At 37.4% G+C, this 20,393-nt stretch overlaps 1 protein-coding gene across 3 annotated transcripts in view; it reads right to left on the reverse strand.

Moving 5' to 3' along the window:
- ARHGAP6 (Rho GTPase activating protein 6) overlaps nucleotides 1-20,393 on the reverse strand; it is a 523,176-nt gene that overhangs the window by 222,117 nt on the left and 280,666 nt on the right. The window lies entirely within an intron of this gene.

Below are 20,393 nucleotides of genomic sequence, written 5' to 3' on the forward strand. Positions count from 1 at the left end.
TGGTTTAACATCTTCATCAGAAACTTACATAAAAGCATGGGGAGTGATTATCAAATTTTTACTAGACAACTAAGCTAGGAAGAATGCATAATATAATAGAAGAGAGAATTGGGGTTTTAAAATACAATTGTAATTTATATATAATAATTTAATTAGATTAAAAGGTTAGGATGATACTTTAAAAATTCAAGAAATTAGAAATTTGCATTTAAATTGTAACAATTAATTAGACAGAGAGAGGCAACTTGAGTTTACTTCTGTGAAAAGGAAGAGGTAGGATTTTTAATGAGCCAACAATTGTCCAATAAGCTCAAATGAACTCCAAGTCTGACAAAAGCATTACACCAGGGAATGGAAACTTGGGCTGCATGAAAAAAACTTTGGAATCCAACTCAAGAAAAGAGAAAAGTGACCAAGCAATGGATTCCACCCCAGCCAGAGCACACATGGAGCACTAAACTCTGGTCTGGAGGATATGTTCTGAAGAGGGTAGTGAGGCTAGGGAGGGGAAGATGGTGAAAACTTGGTCATTTGACAAACCTTCGAAATCCATGAAATAAATTGATGTTGAGACTGAAGTTGCAAAGGCTATGCAGTAATAGAAATGCTGACCTAAAATATTTGAATGGTGAAGTAGTAGATCTGGCCTATCTTTCAAGAGAGCAGATTTCAAATGACAGAATGAGAATTTCAGGAGGTAGGCCTGGGCCTCCTTCAAGGAGACTGTATCTATAGAAAACATTCACCCAAGGATAAGTGACTTAAGGGTAAGGGGATTCTTAATACTTAAAGGTTCATGCAGATAACCATCTGATTATCCATTCTGAATATGGTGAAAAGGAATCCTGTTTTGAGTGAGTAGCCAAACATATGACTGTTAGGGTGCCACAACTGTAATTCAGTTCTCCTGTGTAAAGTGTCAATGAGCGATATGAGGAAGAGGGAGGGCTTCATTAGAGGAGAAGGGGATGGCTGGAAATGGGGAAAGAACAGTTTACTGCTGGCTTTGGGTGGCTGAAGAGTGTAGCAGGTAGCATAGTTCCCATAATAAATGAATTCATACTAATTAATTAATAAAGGCTCAAACCAAACTTTGGAATTTTATTCAATGCTAGTCCTATTCTAATGACAAATGAGTCAAAGACAGCTGTCCCAGTGCCCTATGGCCTAATCCATTCCCTCCCAATGCTGGAATGATGTTTTATTCTTTTTCACAGTCCTCATGACACCTTAGGCACTAGGCAGTAGCTTTATTAACTTTCTACTTTTGCTCCAGGGAGTTCAGGTTAAAGAATGAGGAATGATTAGTCGACAGTAGAAACTAGTTTGGCATACCACATGTTCTCACTCATAAGTGGGAGTTGAACAATGAGAACACATGGACACAGGGAGGGGAACATCACACACCAGGGCCTGTTGGGGGTGGGGGACAAGGGGAGGGAGAGCATTAGGACAAATACCTAATGCACGTGGGGCTTAAAACCTAGATGACAGGTTGGTAGATGCAGCAAACCACCATGGCACATGTATACCTATGTAACAAACCTGCATGTTCTGCACATGTATCCCAGAACTTAAAGTAAAATAACAAACACACAAACAAAACAAAAACAAAAAGAAACTTACTTGGCAAGGTGACTATTTGCTTGACTACTTTCACTAGGATATATGACCCCAACCTAAGTTGAAGTATTTTGACATCAAGGTGATATAAACATTTTTGCTGTTTTTTTGAGAAAAATATCACAGCAGTATGTCAATGTGGGTTTTTTTCTTAAATGTCTTGATCACTGTTAATTTTTAAAATTTGTCTTTTTAAAATATACTTTTTAATGTCTGATGGGACATTAACGAATATTGTTAGACTGTGCTTCAACACTATAGTGATTTAACATATTTTGATATAATATAAAATATATAGCATACATTATGTTTTGATATATGTACCTTAATATCTAACAAAACTTTCTAGAAGAATTACATCTATTTATGTATTAAATTATACTGAAGCAAATTGAGAATTTATTTCATAATTAACACAGAATATCCATATTGCCTGGACCCAGAAATGAGGAACATGATGCTACAGTGTTAAAGGAAGGTTAGAATATTATTGTAGAGCATAATTGATGGAGGGAGTGCATTTTCAAATATCCTCTTTACCTCCTTGTTGCTATGTTGGCTATACACATAATACTACCCAAGCCTGTACCTCTCATTAATCCATTGTAACCTTTTCTTGCTGAGGAATTTCATCACAGCCATATTACCTGCCAGTAAGTGATAGTTCAGGTCAATTTGAAATGCCATGGCTTTTGATCCTGCTGTCTCTGAGTATTTCATTTTAGATTTTAATTACAATGGTATTGTGCTTATGGACCAACGCCAAACTGCATTGAATTGGGAAGTCATTTTCCTTTATTTACCTTTTATAATATAATTTCAAAATGACAGGCTCATACACAAAGCATAATTCTTTATAGACACTGGCTCATCATTGGACTTAATCAATTCCAAAGAAATGAGGATGGAAGAAATCCAGGGGGTCCTGATTCATGGAGATTCCTGGCTTTTTTCCCACTCAGTTGATGGAAAATGTTTTCTCTTTTTAAGTTAGATGAGGGATGGGGTTAGGGAAACTCACATCCTACACTCTTATGATTTGGCTCATGTCTTTATTGTTCTCCAAATTTTATGTGTTTGGGTCAGTTAATCAGACTCCTAATTCTATCCATTGTATTCAAACAGATGTAGTACTTTTTTCTCCTTTCTTCCCCCAAAGCTGCATTACTTTTTGGATATGAGGTCTCTCTGGCCAGATGCAAAGATTCTGCCTGTGTGACAGATGACATCTCCCCCATGCTAATAAGTCTTTTAAAACCCAGCAATTATCTTTGGTATCCTACAAGTCATGAACAGCAGTACACTAGGGATATAGTGATTTACTTAATAAATATCTGTTGTGTGGATAGAAAAGCTAGAAATATTAGTCAGATCTGCTTTTTCTCGAGCTTGAGTCTTAATTATATCTTTCTTTAAAATGGAGATATAATTCACATACTATAAAATTTACCACTTTAAAGTGTGCAGTCCAGTGAGTTTTAGTACATTCATAGTCAAGCAACCATTACCACAATCAACTTTGGAGCATTTTCATCACCCTAAAAAGAAATCCATACCCATTAACAGTTACTCCTCACATCCCTCTCCCCCAGCCCCTAGCAAGCATGAATCTACTGTCTGCCTGTGTGGATTTGCCTGTTCTGGACATTTCATATATATCCAATCATACAATATGTAGCCTTTTGGGTCTGGATTCTTTACTTAGCATAACATTTTCAAGGTTTGCATGTGTTGTCACAGGAATCATCCCTTTTGTGGCTAAATATATTCTTTTGTATTGATATATCACATTTGTTTATTTGTTGATGAACATTTGGATTGTTTTCACTTCTTAGCTATTATAAATAACACTGCTCTGAACATTCATGTACATGTTTCCATGTAGACATATATGTTCATTTCTCCTAGTGTTCATTTCTCTTAGGTAGATAACCAAGAGTGGAGTTTCTGGGTCATATGGTAGTTATATGTTTTAACTATATCTTTCTTTCTTTCTTTTTCTAGACAGAGTTTTACTCTTGTTGCCCAGGCTGGAATGCGATGGCATGATCTCGGCTCACTGCTACCTCTGCCTCCTGGGTTCAAGTGATTCTCCTGCCTCAGCCTCCTGAGGTAGCCACCACGCCCAGCTAATTTTTTGTATTTTTTAGTAGAGATGGGGTTTCTCCATGTTGGTCAGGCCAGTCTCGAACTCCCGACTTCAGGTGATCCGTCTGCCTTGGCCTCCCAAAGTGCTGGGATTACAGGCATGAGCCACCACGCCCGGCCTTAACTATATCTTAATTGTTTTCCTCAGGTAGCTATGAGTGGTCTCAATTCTTCTGTAAATTATTTTATGATTTAGTGATTTCCTGCCTTTTTATCATAGAAAAATTGGTTTGGTATATTTTATTCCATTTTATCTTCATAAAGGTCCTCCATCCATGTCTAGAAACATTTCAATGCAAAGTCCTAAAGAAAGTTAAATCCTAAGCACTTATCTCCTTAAAAATAAATTCAGCTTGATTTAGAAGAATTCTGTATGTAACAAAATGGGTAAATTCCCCATTCATTAATAACTCTTTGTTATATTGGTATCTGTTATGGCATCTCCTTATAAAGCAAACACCTCAGGTACTAGGTATTACAAATAATTTCTTCCTTGTATGAATGTCAAGTCCTCTGAGAGCTGACGGTATCAATCTATATAGAAGCATTTTCTGCTCACTGTAAAATCTGCTGGTGCCAAAACCATCTTACATGAGACAAAGGGACCAATCTGAATTAGTGACACCAAAAACAAACAAGTTTTTCCATGTAAACATTTTTATATTCAGGAACGCACAAGTATTCAGATTTTCAGGATAAGAAACTTTGTTAGATAATAAGAGGACATTATGTTTAATAAACAAATTAATTCTGTAAATGGCACTTAAAGGAAGATTAAAGGTAACCAAACAGTCTTGCTCATATGTATTGTCAATACAACTTCTAAATCTTATTTAGCCTATAATAAAAGGCTTGCTAAAAATGTGTATCAGTACCAAACCTCCTATCACCATATTCCAATGTATTCAAAATTCCTAATCATCTTTGCACAAGCATTATTAAACACTTAATTCTATATTGTGATTTGCTTCCCATTTGAAAAAAGGTATTTCCTCCTTTGTCTTCTAAGAAGATACTCCTTCAGGGATTTTATAGAGTTCAGATTTGCTGTCTTTCTCCTGCCTCCTTCAGCACCAGTCAAATCATTTTGTAAAATTCACTGGGATTAACAGGCATTAGTAATTTGTTTATCGGTCACATAGATAAAATTTGCCTTTGAATTTTATATGAATACTGTCCACAAACACGAATGTTTTTTCTATCTTTTCAGTTGACTGAGAAAAAAACTACACACATGTGCATATAAAAAGCACTGTTTCCTTCTGATACTTCATTTGAAAGCCCATCAAAAGCAGAAGAAAAAGAAATAAAACCATATGAATTAAAGTTAAGGTAAAGGATTTTCCAACAGCATCATTTCTGCTGGTTACTAAGTTCCACAAATAGCTAATGAGGCCAACCACCTTTGACATCAAAGTGCTGTGCCCCATCTCCTAATGGAGCCACAGTATGCTAAGGGAAGTGAAACTTCTAGAGTCAGCACCCAGATGGTGTTGACAAAGAAACCCACGTGCATGGTGCAGTGCAGACTATTTTTTAAATTGGCCTCAAACTCTAAAAAGCACACAAACACACATTTGGATCACCTCTGTTCCACCACGCAAAACAATCCCAGTTTGCCTGACTCCCCACTGCCTGGTTCACATGCTGAGTAACTGGATGCTATTTCAATATTTAGCTCAGGCCAAAAACATTAGCAAAGCAGATTTTTCTCACCTTATTACCCATGGCCAAATATATAACTTTGAGGTGGTCTGCACTGTCTGCCTCTTTCCATATGAGTATAACATTGACCTGTATGCATATGATTCTCACCAATGTAGAGGTAACTGCTCACATTTGTATCTTAGTAAGAGGGAATTGATGAAGCAATAAATGTTTAACAGCTAGGTGTCATCTCCCGGCTGTGTATGAATTTCTGTTATAATATCAATGACAAATCACTGACTAAGCTTATCTTATAAACAGAAGTCCACTGAACTTGCTTTTAGACAACCTAAGTCGAAATTACTTTTCTGAATGTAAATTAATTCAGCCACTGTAAAAAGCAGATTGGTAATTTATCAAAGCATTTAAAACAGAACTACCGTTCAGCCCAGCAATCCCATTATTGGGTATATACTCAAAGGAATATAAATTGTTCTATCATAAAGACACATGCACATGTATGTTTATCGCAGCACTATCCATAATATTCCAAAGACATGGAAGCAACCTAAATGCACATGAACAGTAGACTGGATAAAAAAATGTGGTACATATATTCCATGGAATACTATGCAGCCATAAAAAGGAACAAGATCACATTCTTTGCAGCAACACAGATGGAACTAGAGGCCATTATCATAAGTGGAGGAACACAGGAACAGAAAACCATATACTGCATGTTCTCACTTGTAAGTGGGAGTTAAACATTTAGTACACACAGATACAAAGAAGGGAACAACAGACACCAGGGCCTACTTGAGGGTGGAGGGTGGGAGGAGAGTGAGGATCAAAAAACTACCTATTGAGTACTATGTTTACTACATGGTTGATGAAATAATCTCTACACCACAGCCCCACAACACGCAATTTACCTATATAACAAACCTGCACATGTACCTTTGAAACTAAAAATGTTTAAAAAAAAAAGGAAATTACTTTTCCACCAATAATTAGCCATGTGACCTTGGAAAAGTTAATTAACTTTATTAGCAGCCTCAGTTAGTTGCCTACCCAACAGTGACTTCCCCTTCCCTCCTTCTTCCAAAGAGATGGCTAATGTTATTTGGCTATTCAACCTTCCCCCACGTGACCAAGGGTAGATGACCCATCCTGGCTCCAAAGATAGATCCTCATTATGTTTGGTCCATTGTGGTTACACTATTCCATTTGCCAGGAATGTTTTAAGAAGGGAAATGCATATCAGATTAAGTTTGGTTGCATAACTACAAAAAAGAGCAAGAAATAAAAATAACAGTGGTCTTAAATAAGATGCAAATATAATTCCCTGGGGAATTATATTTTATATATTGGAGAAAAGAAGACAGGTGTTAGGCAACAGGGGGCACCCTGTTCAGGAGTAGATAGATGCATCAGGGATGAGGCTCCCAACTAGCTTACTTTTCTGCCATTTTGCTGTGCTGTCTCAGGTCCAGCACTGCTGCTAGGAGCCCTGGACAACTTCAGCCAACAGGAAGCCCTTACTGCAGGGGACTTAGTCACATGATGACAGTTAGCTATACAGGAGGTAGTGAAAGGAAGGTGGGGGAAATGCAAGGAGAAGGGGAGACAACTAGTAGTCATTGTCACAGCATGTGGCCCAATTCCCGCCTATGAAATATGAAGCTTCTGGGAAAGTCTCCTGCTGTGAAAGAGAAACAGAAAGAGATAAACTGTTCTTCTCCCTCTGATCAGCGTCACATCTCAATGTGATGTTTGAAACTGATGCAGCCATCTTGGTACCAGCCTGAGAGCAAAGCCGACAATACACAGAGCAGGACAGAGCCTGCAGAGAGAAGGACCCAATATCCTGACATTCTGTATAGTACCCAGATCCTAGGCCATGCTGGACTTCTTGTCATCTTAGATGGCAATTTCATTACTGTTTATTTCCAGTGGAGGGGGAGTCTTCTGTTACTCGCAGCCAAATGTCTTCAAATTCATTCGACCTATCCAACAGGCCTTACAAATTTAAAGACAGTCATTTCTCCCTCTTGGTTTGTATTTTCACAAGCTAAAAATTCTAGGGACATAGAAGATCAATCAATTCTTGTTTTAATCACTATTATCAAAATACATCTTGATTAATGCCTTGGCAATATTAAGTAATGTATATGCCTATAGTGGTGTGTTATAGTCATGTAGACCAAAATAGAAAAGCAGAACAAAAAGATAAAATTCATTAAATATGTCATATTCACATTCCTTAAAAAAATTGTTCATTTATATTTTGGCTTATTGTTTTATAAAATGAATGCAGAAGACCATAAAATAATTCAAGTATTGGGGTTCCAATTCCTGGCCTTACCACTTGCATTGTGATCTAAGGAAAGTACTTTAATCTGTGAGAGCCATAGTTTTTTATACATTAAAAAATGGGAGAGGAATACTATTGGTTTTAGTCAGCCTTGGCTGCCAAAACAAAATATCATAGACTGGCTGGTGTAAACTACAGACATTTACTTTTCACAGTTCTGGAGGCTGGACATCTGAGATCATGGTGCCAGCAAAGTTCAGTTCTGATGAGGGATCTCTTCCTGGCTTGCAGACAGCCACTTTCTTTCTCACTGTATTCTCACATGGCAGGGAAAGAGCAAGGTCTGGTCCCTTCCTCTTCTTATAAGGGCACTAATCCCATCATGGGAGCCCCACTCTCATGAACTCAGCTAAACCTAATCACTCCCCAAAGGCCCTACCTGCAAATAGTATCACACTGGCTGTAGGGCTAGGCTTCAACATAGGAATTTTGGTGGGACACAAACATTCAGTCCACAAAACCATCTCTTCTTAAGAATGTATGAAGGTTGAAAAAATATGTATGTGGCATAATGGCAGTTATATAGTACTCAATAACTGGCAACTATGACATCATGGGCAGCCAGTGAGGATACAAAGACAAAGTTAATAGATCTGATTCAATATTTCATTCATTCGTTTATACATACATACATTCAGATTCCACCTAGTTCCAGAAGGCATTGAAAGCAGCAGGAAAGCAAATATAAAAATTATTGCAATGTTTTTAGTTATAGAATAAATCGCATCTATCAGGAAATTACAGGTAGATAAAGAGACAGCAGAAACGAAGAGATATCAGATGACACAAAGGAGCAGAAACCATGAGGGAAAGAGAAGAAAAGTCAAGGAAAGGTATTTGAGAGTAGACTAGAGCGACGTGGGTAAATGAGGGAGGTGGGGAGAAAGAGAGAAAGCTAGTTAGCGTCAAGTCTACAGCCTGGAAAACGTTGAATGTTACTAGAGTCATACTTTGCACAGGAATGAGTTTCCTTTGAGTCTTGCATGGGGTGGTGTTCAGTTTTCACAACGGCTAAGATGTTTTCCCCCTTTTAAGTTCTTTCCTGTGTAACTTTACAATGGATTTCTCTTACCTGAAATAACCAAGTGTGTCTCTGTTCCTTGCAACATGGAAGAACATAAAAGTAGTAGCCTAAGTCACAGAATTGATAAAAGGGTGAAAGAAATGTGTCTACAGTGAGAGGAGAAGAGGCCTGAGATGGAAGTATATTTAAGGAGCAGATAAGGGATAACATGCCTTCAAAGGAGAGCAAGACATATTACTCCCAGAGGTAGGAGGAGAAATAACAGAGTTATGGAAAAGGGAAGAAAAGAGGTTGTCTGGAAAAAACAGCTGGATTCAGAGGTTCCAGAGGTAACATGCAATAAGGACTCACTCTCCTAAATTCGCAGTAAAGTTGCCTATAACCCTGAAAACAGAAGACTCAAAGAAATGATGGGGTAGAAACCAGACAGCAGAGAGTTCAGGAGTAGATAGATGAGCATGCGAACTAGCTTTGAGTGTAAACTATTCTTATGAGAGATTTAGTTGCAAAAGAGAGATGGCTTTCAGAAGAGGTTTGCTCAAGGAAGGGTTTTGACATGACAAGATGACTGAGTGTGTAGAAGTTGAAGCTGGGGGAGAGTTAAGATGATGCTATCTGGAGTGACCCTGATGAAGCAGAACTGCATGGGATTTGGACAGGATGACAGATGCCTTTGCCTCTGAGATGGGAGGATATGGGGCCTGTGCTGCCCATACTTGAATTTCATTTGTGATGAATCTTTGACTACAAGGACAAGTTGACCCAGTACTTTCATGTGGAACTAGCTATAACAAAGGAATATTTAAAGTTTTAAGTGAGCTTGTTTTAACCTCACAAAGTATTATGTATAAACAGTACGGTCACTTAAAATTTCCCAATTATTGTTATTTGTTCTGGATCTTAAGCTCTTATCACAAGAACACTGATGGGGCTAAGTTTCTGGAAGTGACAGATCTTGTGCTTGTGGCTGGCTAATGAATCACCCAGGAAGTTTGAGAGACCAGGATGTTACCTCCAGATTGTGGGGCTTCCAGGCTTCCGCCCTATCAGGCAGGCAGGCACATCTGCTTCTCCAGATGAAGGAAACAAAACCAGAATAGAAGAGTCAGTTGGCAAAGCAACAAGGTCAATTCTTGCCCTCTCCTTCCTGGTTTCCTGCACTGACCTGGAACTATCTACGTGAACTGCCCTCAACCAATTCTGCACTCTGCAAAAAGAATTAAAGCAGGAAGGACTACACTGTTCTCCTCTTTCAGCATCCCTGAAATGCCGTCTGAGTCATTTACTAAACCCGCAAGTTTTGACTGATCTATACTGTGCATTAGACTCTGTCCTAGGCACTGGAGAAAGCATGGTGATTGTAAAATAGTCTTCCTATGTAGCATAGATTGCCGTGGGTCTTGCATGAGGACTAATTGTTAATAAGGATTTTTGTTGTTTATCTAAACGGCTGCATCTGTAAATCTTGCTTGAGCATATTACATTACTGTTTACAAAAGGGTAAGGTTACTGTTTATTTTTCGGCATGGAAGATGCACACATTGTACTTTTCATTTACAAGATACAGCTCAGGGTGAACAAAGCCTTGGGATAAATACTCTTTTCTAAAACACACAAAAGATGATAAACTCCAAAGCTTACATGTGTTCTAATTTTCATCATGGCCCATTTGGCCCAGAGTTCCATATCTGTCAGAAGATCCAGGTGACATATTAGGGAGGGCATGGTTTTGGCTATCATCTAAAATATCATTCTTACCCCTCCTCCAATTCTAACTTCCCAACCTGCCTTAATTATCACATTTGGATTCATCTTCCATGAAAAATATTAGACTATATCACTTCTTAAGATACAGGATAGACATAGAACCAGGATGCTTGCAATTTATGACTTCCATGAAGTTAACTCTAATTTTATGTTTCCTAATATTGCTGTTGTCAAGCTTAAAGGGTATTACCTAGTCCAGTTAAGTTCTATTGCGTCTTGTCCATCTCATATCTCTGTAGCTTATAAAGTATCTGACAAAAGAAGGAAAGAGCTTGATAAATATTTGTGGAATACAATAATTTAATCAATAACTAATTGTCACCCTTTTAAATTTGTAGACTTTAAATTTCCTGTCCCTCTGGTTTCATGTTTTACAGTCTAAAAAATCATGATATTTTGGTAGATTCTCACCAAATAAGACTTAGGTGCCCATATGTCCCAGTTTGCTTAGTGCAGTTCCAGTTCATGCCTGATGTGCCAGGGTAATTATTCCTAGTGATCTTTTCCCTTTCAAAAGTATCCCAGTTTGAATGACTCTCTAACCACTATCCTCCTGGGTCCCTTGAGCCCCTCTGTAAAATTCTACATGTGCATTTCAGAAGCTGGAGAAAGCTTTCTTTTTACAGGACATTGTGGTAGTTTTTGTTTGTTTGTTTGTTTGTTTTGCCTACTCCCCTTCCTGATGATAAAGTATCCAGACTACTGGGCAGGGGTTGTCTAGGAAAAGCCTAGGGCCATTCTTTTCAAATTTTAGTGTGCTTTAATGTATCACTGGGGGCTTCTGTGAAAATGTAGATCCTATTCAGCAGGTCTGGAATGGGGCTACTGATACTGTTAGGCTGAGGACAGCACTTTGAGTAACAAGGGTCTCCAAGTTTTCCTAGTTAGCCATGACTTAGAGCCCAGCTATTATGACATAACATTGCTTAGTGCCCAACAGCATAATCTTTAGAAGCCACAGAGCTGAGGTCAAACCTTGCCCTCATCGCTCATACCTTTGTGACCTTACACAATGTATTGATCCCTCTAAAACTCAGTTTTCTTATATGTGAGATACAAAGAATAACAATTATCTCAGAGGAATGATGTGAAGATTAAATGAAATAATAAATATAAAACAGTACTATCTTCCCTCATTGTAAATGTTCAAAAATGGTGGTAGCTGAAATTGTCATCATCACAGTCATCAAGTGTAGTTTGAATTCCTCCCCCGTTCTCTCTGTCCAATTCTTCCCTGCCATTTCCCCCATTTTACTCAAAGCTTAACATCAGAAGGTACTTGTTTAGATAAATATCAGAGGGTAATGAGCAGAGATACATTTTGGACAGTGCCTTAAAAATGGACACCGGGATATGCTAAATTATCAAGTTGTCAGTACATGGAGGAATTACAATCAAGGTTTGGACAGATCCACAGAAGGGCCAAAAGTTGGTAATTAATGCCAATTCATAGATGCTTAATTATCACTCGACTGGATTAAATTCCCTGGGCTGAGGCTGCCTCCTTTAGTTGGCACGCGTCAATAGCAGCAGTCAGAAGCAATTCAATTGTATATACTCTTCTAAAACCCAGAATTACCAGAAGAAAGACAATGAATATTAGAAAAATAGAAAAGTTGAATAGACCAACTCATCAACCTAGATCTTGTTTTAAACTTTGTCTCCTCTTTTTCCTAACTGGGTATCAGGTAGCAGAATTCCAAGTATTCCAGTTTCACTTCCTTTATTTTAGCCTTTCAAAAGTCACATAATCTAAACCTTCGTTTTAACTCATGGAAAGTGATAGGACTGAAATAGCATTTTGTAAATAACAACTTACTATTTAAACCTATAGCATCAACATCATTGTTGTAGTCATCAAAATTGTTATTCTCTTCCTCATCTTTAAGGTCCTTTCTGGCTATAAACATTTCTCTTTCCTCTGATGTCAGTCCTAATGTAGGACCCATGTTCTTTCTCTCTGGGTAGCGTCACCAATGAAAGAATAAAAGTGATATCACAAACTTGGATAATTTTCTTACTAGAAAATCTCTACTTAGTCATTGTAAAACTGGATGTTGAGTTTGAAGTGACAATGTGCTATAGGTTCACCTCCTATAATTCAAAGCTCACTATAGACTATAATTTTCCATTGATTAATTCATTGACTTATTCATTGTACACTTGCTTAGACCATAGTACTTATGGCATGAAGAACATAATAAAATGTCTCTCCCTAGTGAGAACTCACAGAACTACCAGGGCATGCTTCCTGAGGCCCATCACACTCTACAGGTCAATCATGATTCCATCTTGAGTTAACTATTCTTGACACTTACATGGCAGGTCATTTTCAAAGTATGCCTACAAAAAACAAAACAAAACAAAACAAAAACATGTTCTTAACAAAGATTGGCCCAACTATCACAATGACTGGAGGGCCTACTTATAGAGATAGTAGGAATAACTAACTTATATTTTCTACCAGGGTTGCACTGAGCACTGACAGATCTTGATGGATAAATCTCAAAATCCCTTAAGAAGATTTCCATGCAGAAAGAAGAGAAATCACCAGCATATTTTCATTATCTGACTGGAGGGATGGCTATTTCCTAGAGAACAGCAGCCAGGATATGTGCAACATTAAAATTAACACGGTCCCTTAAGTGTTTCCCTCACCACATTGGTTCTACAGGCACACAGCTATTTATCCTCTAAGCAAGGGTCAGCAAACTATAATCCATGGACCAAATCCAGCCCATCACCTGTTATTGTAAATAAAGTTTTATTGGAACCAGCCATGAACATTCATTTGTGTATTGTCCATGACTGTTTTCGTACTCAAATGGCAGAGTTGTGACAGAGATCTTATGGTCAGCAAAGCCTAAAATATTTATTATCTGGTCTTAACTAAAAGACCATGCTACTTTACCAAAAACAACAACAACAAAACCATTAAGCTTGCATTGACATTTCAGTGATTTAGTTTGAAGAATTCATAGCTATCTTTAATAATTTTAAATTACTATAATCCTTAATAGAGGTAATTAAAAGCTACCATGGAGAGATTTGGAATAAAAATTTCTATGCAATATCCCTTTGGTATATGGTTAATCACTAACAAATTAATCAAATATTATTTATGAGAAAGATAATACCTAGTTTTATATATTGGAAACTTAAAAAGATAACAAGTAAACATATTCAATAGCTCTGATTTCTGCCAGTATATCATAAGGTAGATACTAGTACTTGAGCTCATGCTCATATCCTAAGTATCTACATAATAATTAGGAATAGATGAGTTGATCCAAGACTCTGCTGTAAGTACTATAGGAAATGTCTCTGTAAAAGTATATTATAATTTTAATCTAGATTTAATGTATCTCATAAGCTTTTAACAATGTATATGTTCAATCATTTGAGAATCTAGAATCCAAATGAAAAAATATATATTTAAATGGAGAAAAGGGTTATTTCTGTGTCCTGCTTTACTTAATTTTAAGACATACATATCTAAAGTTGATAAAACAAAAGGGGAAACAAGCCCATCTGCAGAAATAATTTTGCAGTTTATATCCAAGCTACTTTTGAAATATAGAACCTGCTTTCTCCTTTCAAAGACCCTCAAGTATTTGCTGTAGCTTTATTATTAAAATATCTAGATGTGTCATTATAATCAGATGGAAAATTCAGCAAAATTGTGTTTCCTTAGTAAATAAAGTGTATACTGATTATATGTTTACATATTAACTTTTTCCCACATGAAACCAGTATTTAAAACTAAACATTTTTCTCACTACAGATACTTTTTGACTAATAAGTCAGTGATTAAATATATACCAAGTGAATATTAATAAAGAATGGATTTTTTAAAAACCATGTTCACTTTGGGATATTGATCTCATATTCGTCATTCTATGTGAATTGTACAGAATAGTTAAGAAATTATTGTTCACTGGGCACGGTGGCTCACGCCTGTCATCCCAGCACTTTGGGAGGCCGAGGAGGGTGGATCACGAGGTCAGGAGATGGAGACCATCCTGGCTAACATGGTGAAACACCGCCTCTACTAAAAATACAAAAAATTAGCCAGGCGTGGTGGCACGTGCCTGTACTGTAGTCCCAGCTACTCGGGAGGCTGAGGCAGGAGAATGGCCTGAACCTAGGAGGCGGAGCTTGCAGATCGCGCCACTGTACTCCAGCCTGGGTGACAGAGCGAGACTCCATCTCAAAAAAAAAAAAAAAAAAAAAAAGAAAGAAAGAAAGAAAAGAAAAGAAAGAAATTATTGTTAACTTAATTGGGACAATGATTTACAATCCTACTGATGCTGAAAGGTTAAGGAAAGACTTTGGAAATTCAAAAGCCAACCACAATTAATATTGCTTTATTCTTTTCTTTCTTATCAGGTACAAAAAATTTGGAATGTTTATAGAATGCTTGCCATATGTAAATATTGAAATAAAAATTATTCATACAAATCCCTAACCATGAAACTAAAGATTCTAATAATTCTAAATTTTTAAATATGAATATTTTCTAATTTTTTCACACACACACACACACACACAGATATATATATACTTTTAAAATTAGGATGCTAAATCTCTGCCCATCTGTGTCAGCCTTTTAAAGAGCTTGTGATTCCCAATCTTCAATCCCAGGATACACAGATGTTAGTAGGTGAGACAACAGACCCACACATTCCTGCTTGGTAAGTAAAATAAAAAGTAAAATGTAAAACAGGAGATCTTGTTTTCTCTACTTTGGGGAAAATAAATCAAAACAAAACAAAATCATCACCAGCCCTCTCAAGTTCATAAAAAAGACACTGTTTAAAAAAAAGAGAGAGAGAGAAAAAAAAGAAAATGATAGCAATATTTATCCTGAAGCACGGTGGCTAAAATTTGACCCAAGTACTTCCTAACTATTGAAAATTAAATCATTGCTTTTGTGGATTTGAAAAATAGAAGGTCTGCATTTCAAGTATATAAATAACATGAAATAATTGTGTCTTCACTTTGAAAGGGCTATTTACCAAAAGAATGTGACATTCTGAGGGGCACACTTTGGGGATGAAATTTAAGCAAAGGTCACATCTCAGATTCAACCAGCCTTTTTCACTTGGGCTGCAATGGAATGGAATGATTGAACAAGCGTGAACTCCTAGGCAGGGTGGGGATAGGTGGAGTTAGTGGGTAAATTTGATTTGTTTGCTAAGATTAGTGAAATAAATTTATTTCCTTTGGAGTGGGATTCTAGGTGCTGAAAAATAAAACATGGTGTTTGTAGCCACATTTCTTTCCTTCATTTTCAAAATTTATCCAAATGAGATTAAGTTGATTGGTACTCTACAGAGATAGCAGCCACCTACCATTCTGATTAATATTTCAATGAGGAGGCAATGTCTTACTATTGAGACCAAGCAATTATCAGCCTTTTGACTATATAACATAAAATAAAATAATCAAGACCAATATCCTATGGAAATTATCTGAAGAGACAAACGCAAGCCTGAGGAGACATCCCTATAGCTAAGCCTGTTGAGGTAAAGGACTGGAGTTTGAAGGGGCTCTTCCTCCTTCACAGAAGCACTATGGCCTAGCTACCCTCTCCATGGTAGTAATATGGAGTGGGCCCAGGAGAGAGCAGCTTTAAAATTCAAAACAAGATCCTGGAGGACTGTAGTTGACTTGGCCAGGTACTTAGGAGCCACAATTTTGCTCTTAAAGAGGCTTTGGGTAGTCACTCCCTCTCAGGTGGGCTCTAGGGTGGAGATTCGGTCTTTGTGGTCCTTGGGACATCTCAAACAACAGAGATGTGGCGGCTATAAAGAAAACCTCTGAGGAAGACTATTCACTGGGACAGGGCAGATATTAAGTATTTCCAGCATCACAAAATTTTCTATTGGACAACGCTGTATATCTAGGTGCTATAAAATTTAAAGTGTTAGCTTTTTAAAATTTATCTGCAACCATTTCTTCTCTTAATTCCTCAGAAGTAGGCAATCTAATACCACCTCTGGAGCTACTATTTCAATGAATAATCATATGTTCGCTTAGCCAAATTGGAAAATCAAATAAATCTGAAAGAGTATGTTGTCCCTCGAATGTGCTAATTTCTAGTTACTCACTGCTATGCGTAAGAAGTTAAACTAAAACCTGTTCTTCACATTAACAGACAAAAAGGGCTTTCTTTGTCTGACTATCTAAATTGACTTCCCACACAGGAACCTAAGTGATAGCAAGCTGTTAACAATGGTTGACTCATCGTTTAAATATCAGGTCTCCTTTATGTCATATCTCTGATTGTCACCTTTTGAGAAAGCTTCCCTAACCATCCTACTGACACCCCTCCATCATTCTATCCCCTTATCTTCTGTATTACCACCTGACATATTATATACTTATTGGCTTGTCAGTCTCCCTATTCTACAGCATAATCTCTTTAACAGAAAGTATTCTATTTTATTCACTGATGTATTCCTAATGCCTAGAACAGTATCTCTGTTTTTGTTCACTTTATATATGCTTAGTAAATACTTATAGAATGAATTTATGAATGAAACCTCCAGAAAGCAGATACAAAATTTTCTTCACATACATTCCTCTGGAGAGCAAATGTGTAACTTAGATCTTATTCTGAACAGATTTGTTCTGGGGCTTAAAAAGACTAAGAACCTGAGTTATACACATATTATGCCATTTCATTATCAGCAACATCATTCTCTGCAATGTCCATACATGAAAGTTCTGCAGCTGATCAAATGCTCACTTTATTAGAATCATACAAAATCAATATAAGTTGAAAAAGCAATGACATGAAACGTTTATATTTAAAAGGCTTGTTGTTGTTGTTGCTGTAATTGTAAGAAAATTTACACCAAAAAGAACTTCATCTATCCTAGGTAATTTAGATCACTCCAAATTCTATTCTGACCTTTCTTATTGAACATACCTATATATTTAAGCAAGTGTAATCAGTAATCATGTACCTTTTGTCTCTGAGATTTCCTTACGAGATTTTAGCAGGAGCTCCAAAAGGCTCAAGTTTGGCTGCAGAACATGGGGCATTTTTATGTAGATCTGGGTTATGATTCTCAGTACCAATGGCTTCTCCCTGCTATGTCTGCTTTCCCGCCTCCCATTTGTCAAGATATAAACTGCACAGTCAGGGCTGAAGGAGCTACAAAAGTTAAACAATGTGTGTAAATGTAGATAAGAATTCTGCATGAGAGCAAGGGTTAGAAGAGGAAGCTAAGAAGGACAGAAAAAGAGATTGAGTCAATGTTGTGTAAAAATAGAGACCAAGAGGGCTCAAAGGAAGGTGATAAGAAAATTAAATTAGAAAAAGCCAGGAAGATAAAGCAAGTTCAAAATATCCATAAATAGCCTCATCACTGGCCATCAGAGAAATGCAAATCAAAACCACAGTGAGATACCATCTCACACCAGTTAGAATGGCCATCATCAAAAAATCAGGAAACAACAGGTGCTGGAGAGGATGTGGAGAAATAGGAACACTTTTACACTGTTGGTGGGACTGTAAACTAGTTCAACCATTGTGGAAGTCAGTGTGGCGATTCCTCAGGGATCTAGAACTAGAAATACCATTTGACCCAGCCATCCCATTACTGGGTATATACCCAAAGGACTATAAATCATGCTGCTATAAAGACACATGCACACGTATGTTTATTGCGGCACTATTCACAATAGCAAAGAGTTGGAACCAACCCAAATGTCCAACAACGATAAACTGGATTAAGAAAATGTGGCACATATACACCATGGAATACTATGCAGCCATAAAAAATGATGAGTTCCTGTCCTTTGTAGGGACATGGATGAAACTGGAAAACATCATTCTCAGTAAACTATCGCAAGGACAAAAAACCAAACACCGCATGTTCTCACTCATAGGTGGGAATTGAACAATGAGAACTCATGGACACAGGAAGGGGAACATCACACTCCGGGGACTGTTGTGGGGTTGGGGGAGGGGGGAGGGACAGCATTAGGAGATATACCTAATGCTAAATGACGAGTTAATGGGTGCAGGAAATCAACATGGCACATGGATACATATGTAACAAACCTGCACATTGTGCACTTGTACCCTAAAACCCTAAAGTATAAAAAAAAAAAAAAAAAAAGAAATACAAAGAAAATACTAAGAAGGAGTAAAGGATAGTAACAATAAGGGAAAAAAGAAATGTGTAGCAAGGGAAAAAGAGACAGTAAAAAAGGATAAACAGTGATACAGCATGAAGAGGGAAAACCAAAAAAGACTGTAAATACAGAAGAGAGAAAATAACAAGATGATCATGTGCACATACAAACATAGTGAGATGCAATAAGGAGAGAAATAACAGAAACTCATCTATTGGCAGAAAGATGGCCTCCCAAAGATGTCCACACACCCATTCCTGGAACCTGTGAATATTTTGACTGACATGGTAATAGGAACGTTGCAGATATGATTAAGTGTATAGACCTTGAGAAGGAGAAATTACCCTGGATTATCCAGGTAAAACCAATCTAATCCCATGAGTCTTTAAAAGTGAGACTCTCCCAGTTGGAGTCTGTCAAAGGGAAATGGAAGAAAAGCACAAAGGCACAGGGAGATGCAACACTGTTGACTTTCAAGATGGAAGAAGGGCACAAAAGCCAATGAATGAGGGCAGCTTCTATTAACAGGAGCTCAAAAGGCAGGGATCTGCCCCTGGAGCCTCCCGAAGGAACCCTGCTGACACCTTCATTTTAGCCTAGTGAGATCTGTGTCAGAATTCTAGTCTATAGAACTAGAAGATAATACATTTGTAGTATTTTAAGACACCAAGTTTGTGGTCATTTATTATTGCATCAGTAGAAGACTAATACTTATGAGATTATAAATTATTACAGCAAAATGCTTATTTTGTGCAGCACAATTGTTAAAATCATGCCTGCGTGTCATTTTACAGCATACAAAGCCCTTTCCCATACATTGTCTGGTCTGATCCTTCTAAGACCTGTGGAATATAAGCAAAGACCATCAATTCTACCCCTGCTGATGAGACAAGGGGGGCCCAGAGAGGTACCATGTCCAAGGTCTTGTACTAAATGTTAGAATTAAGGACAGAATGAGCTCTCCACGACCTCAGTTTGCTTCCATAGTAAAACCATGATTGCCAGCAAGAGATTCACATCTAATAAACTCAAGAGCACAATTAAAGTAATTTGCCTGGTTCAATACTCTGGTACTTTGATGGCCTGCAGAGCAAAATTCTTCCAGTGTGAGTCCCATACCTCATGCTTCAACTTGCACACTCCAAATGATCAATCCCTCCGTTAAATGGAATGGGATTCATTGTTTCCTTGTTGTTCTACTTTCCCAGAAAGGTAAGCTCTTTTTCCAACTAGTGCCCAGCATAGTGCTTGGCACAAAATGGATCCCAAAGTTTTGTGTTAATTTAATTGAATGAAGAACATAGAAACTTGACACTAAATGAAAGAAGCCAGTCACAAAGGACCACATCTTGTATGATTTCATTCCTACGAAATCCCTAGAATAGGCAAATCTATAGAGGCAGAAAGCAGATTAGTGTTTGCAAGAGCTGGTGGGTGATGGGGAAAATAGGGTGTGACTGCTAATGGGTATGGAGTTTCCTTTGGAGTGATGAAAATATTTTAAAATTGATTGTGGTAATGGATGCACAACTAGCGGAATGTACTAAAAGCCATTGAGTTGTACACTTTAAATCAGTTAAGTGTATGGTATGTGAATCAGAGCCCAATAATGCTATTAAATTTTTTAAAAAGATTATATCAATTTCCTCATTTGCCCCA

This window comes from Symphalangus syndactylus, chromosome X, assembly GCF_028878055.3.
Source record: "Symphalangus syndactylus isolate Jambi chromosome X, NHGRI_mSymSyn1-v2.1_pri, whole genome shotgun sequence".
Taxonomy (NCBI): domain Eukaryota; kingdom Metazoa; phylum Chordata; class Mammalia; order Primates; family Hylobatidae; genus Symphalangus; species Symphalangus syndactylus.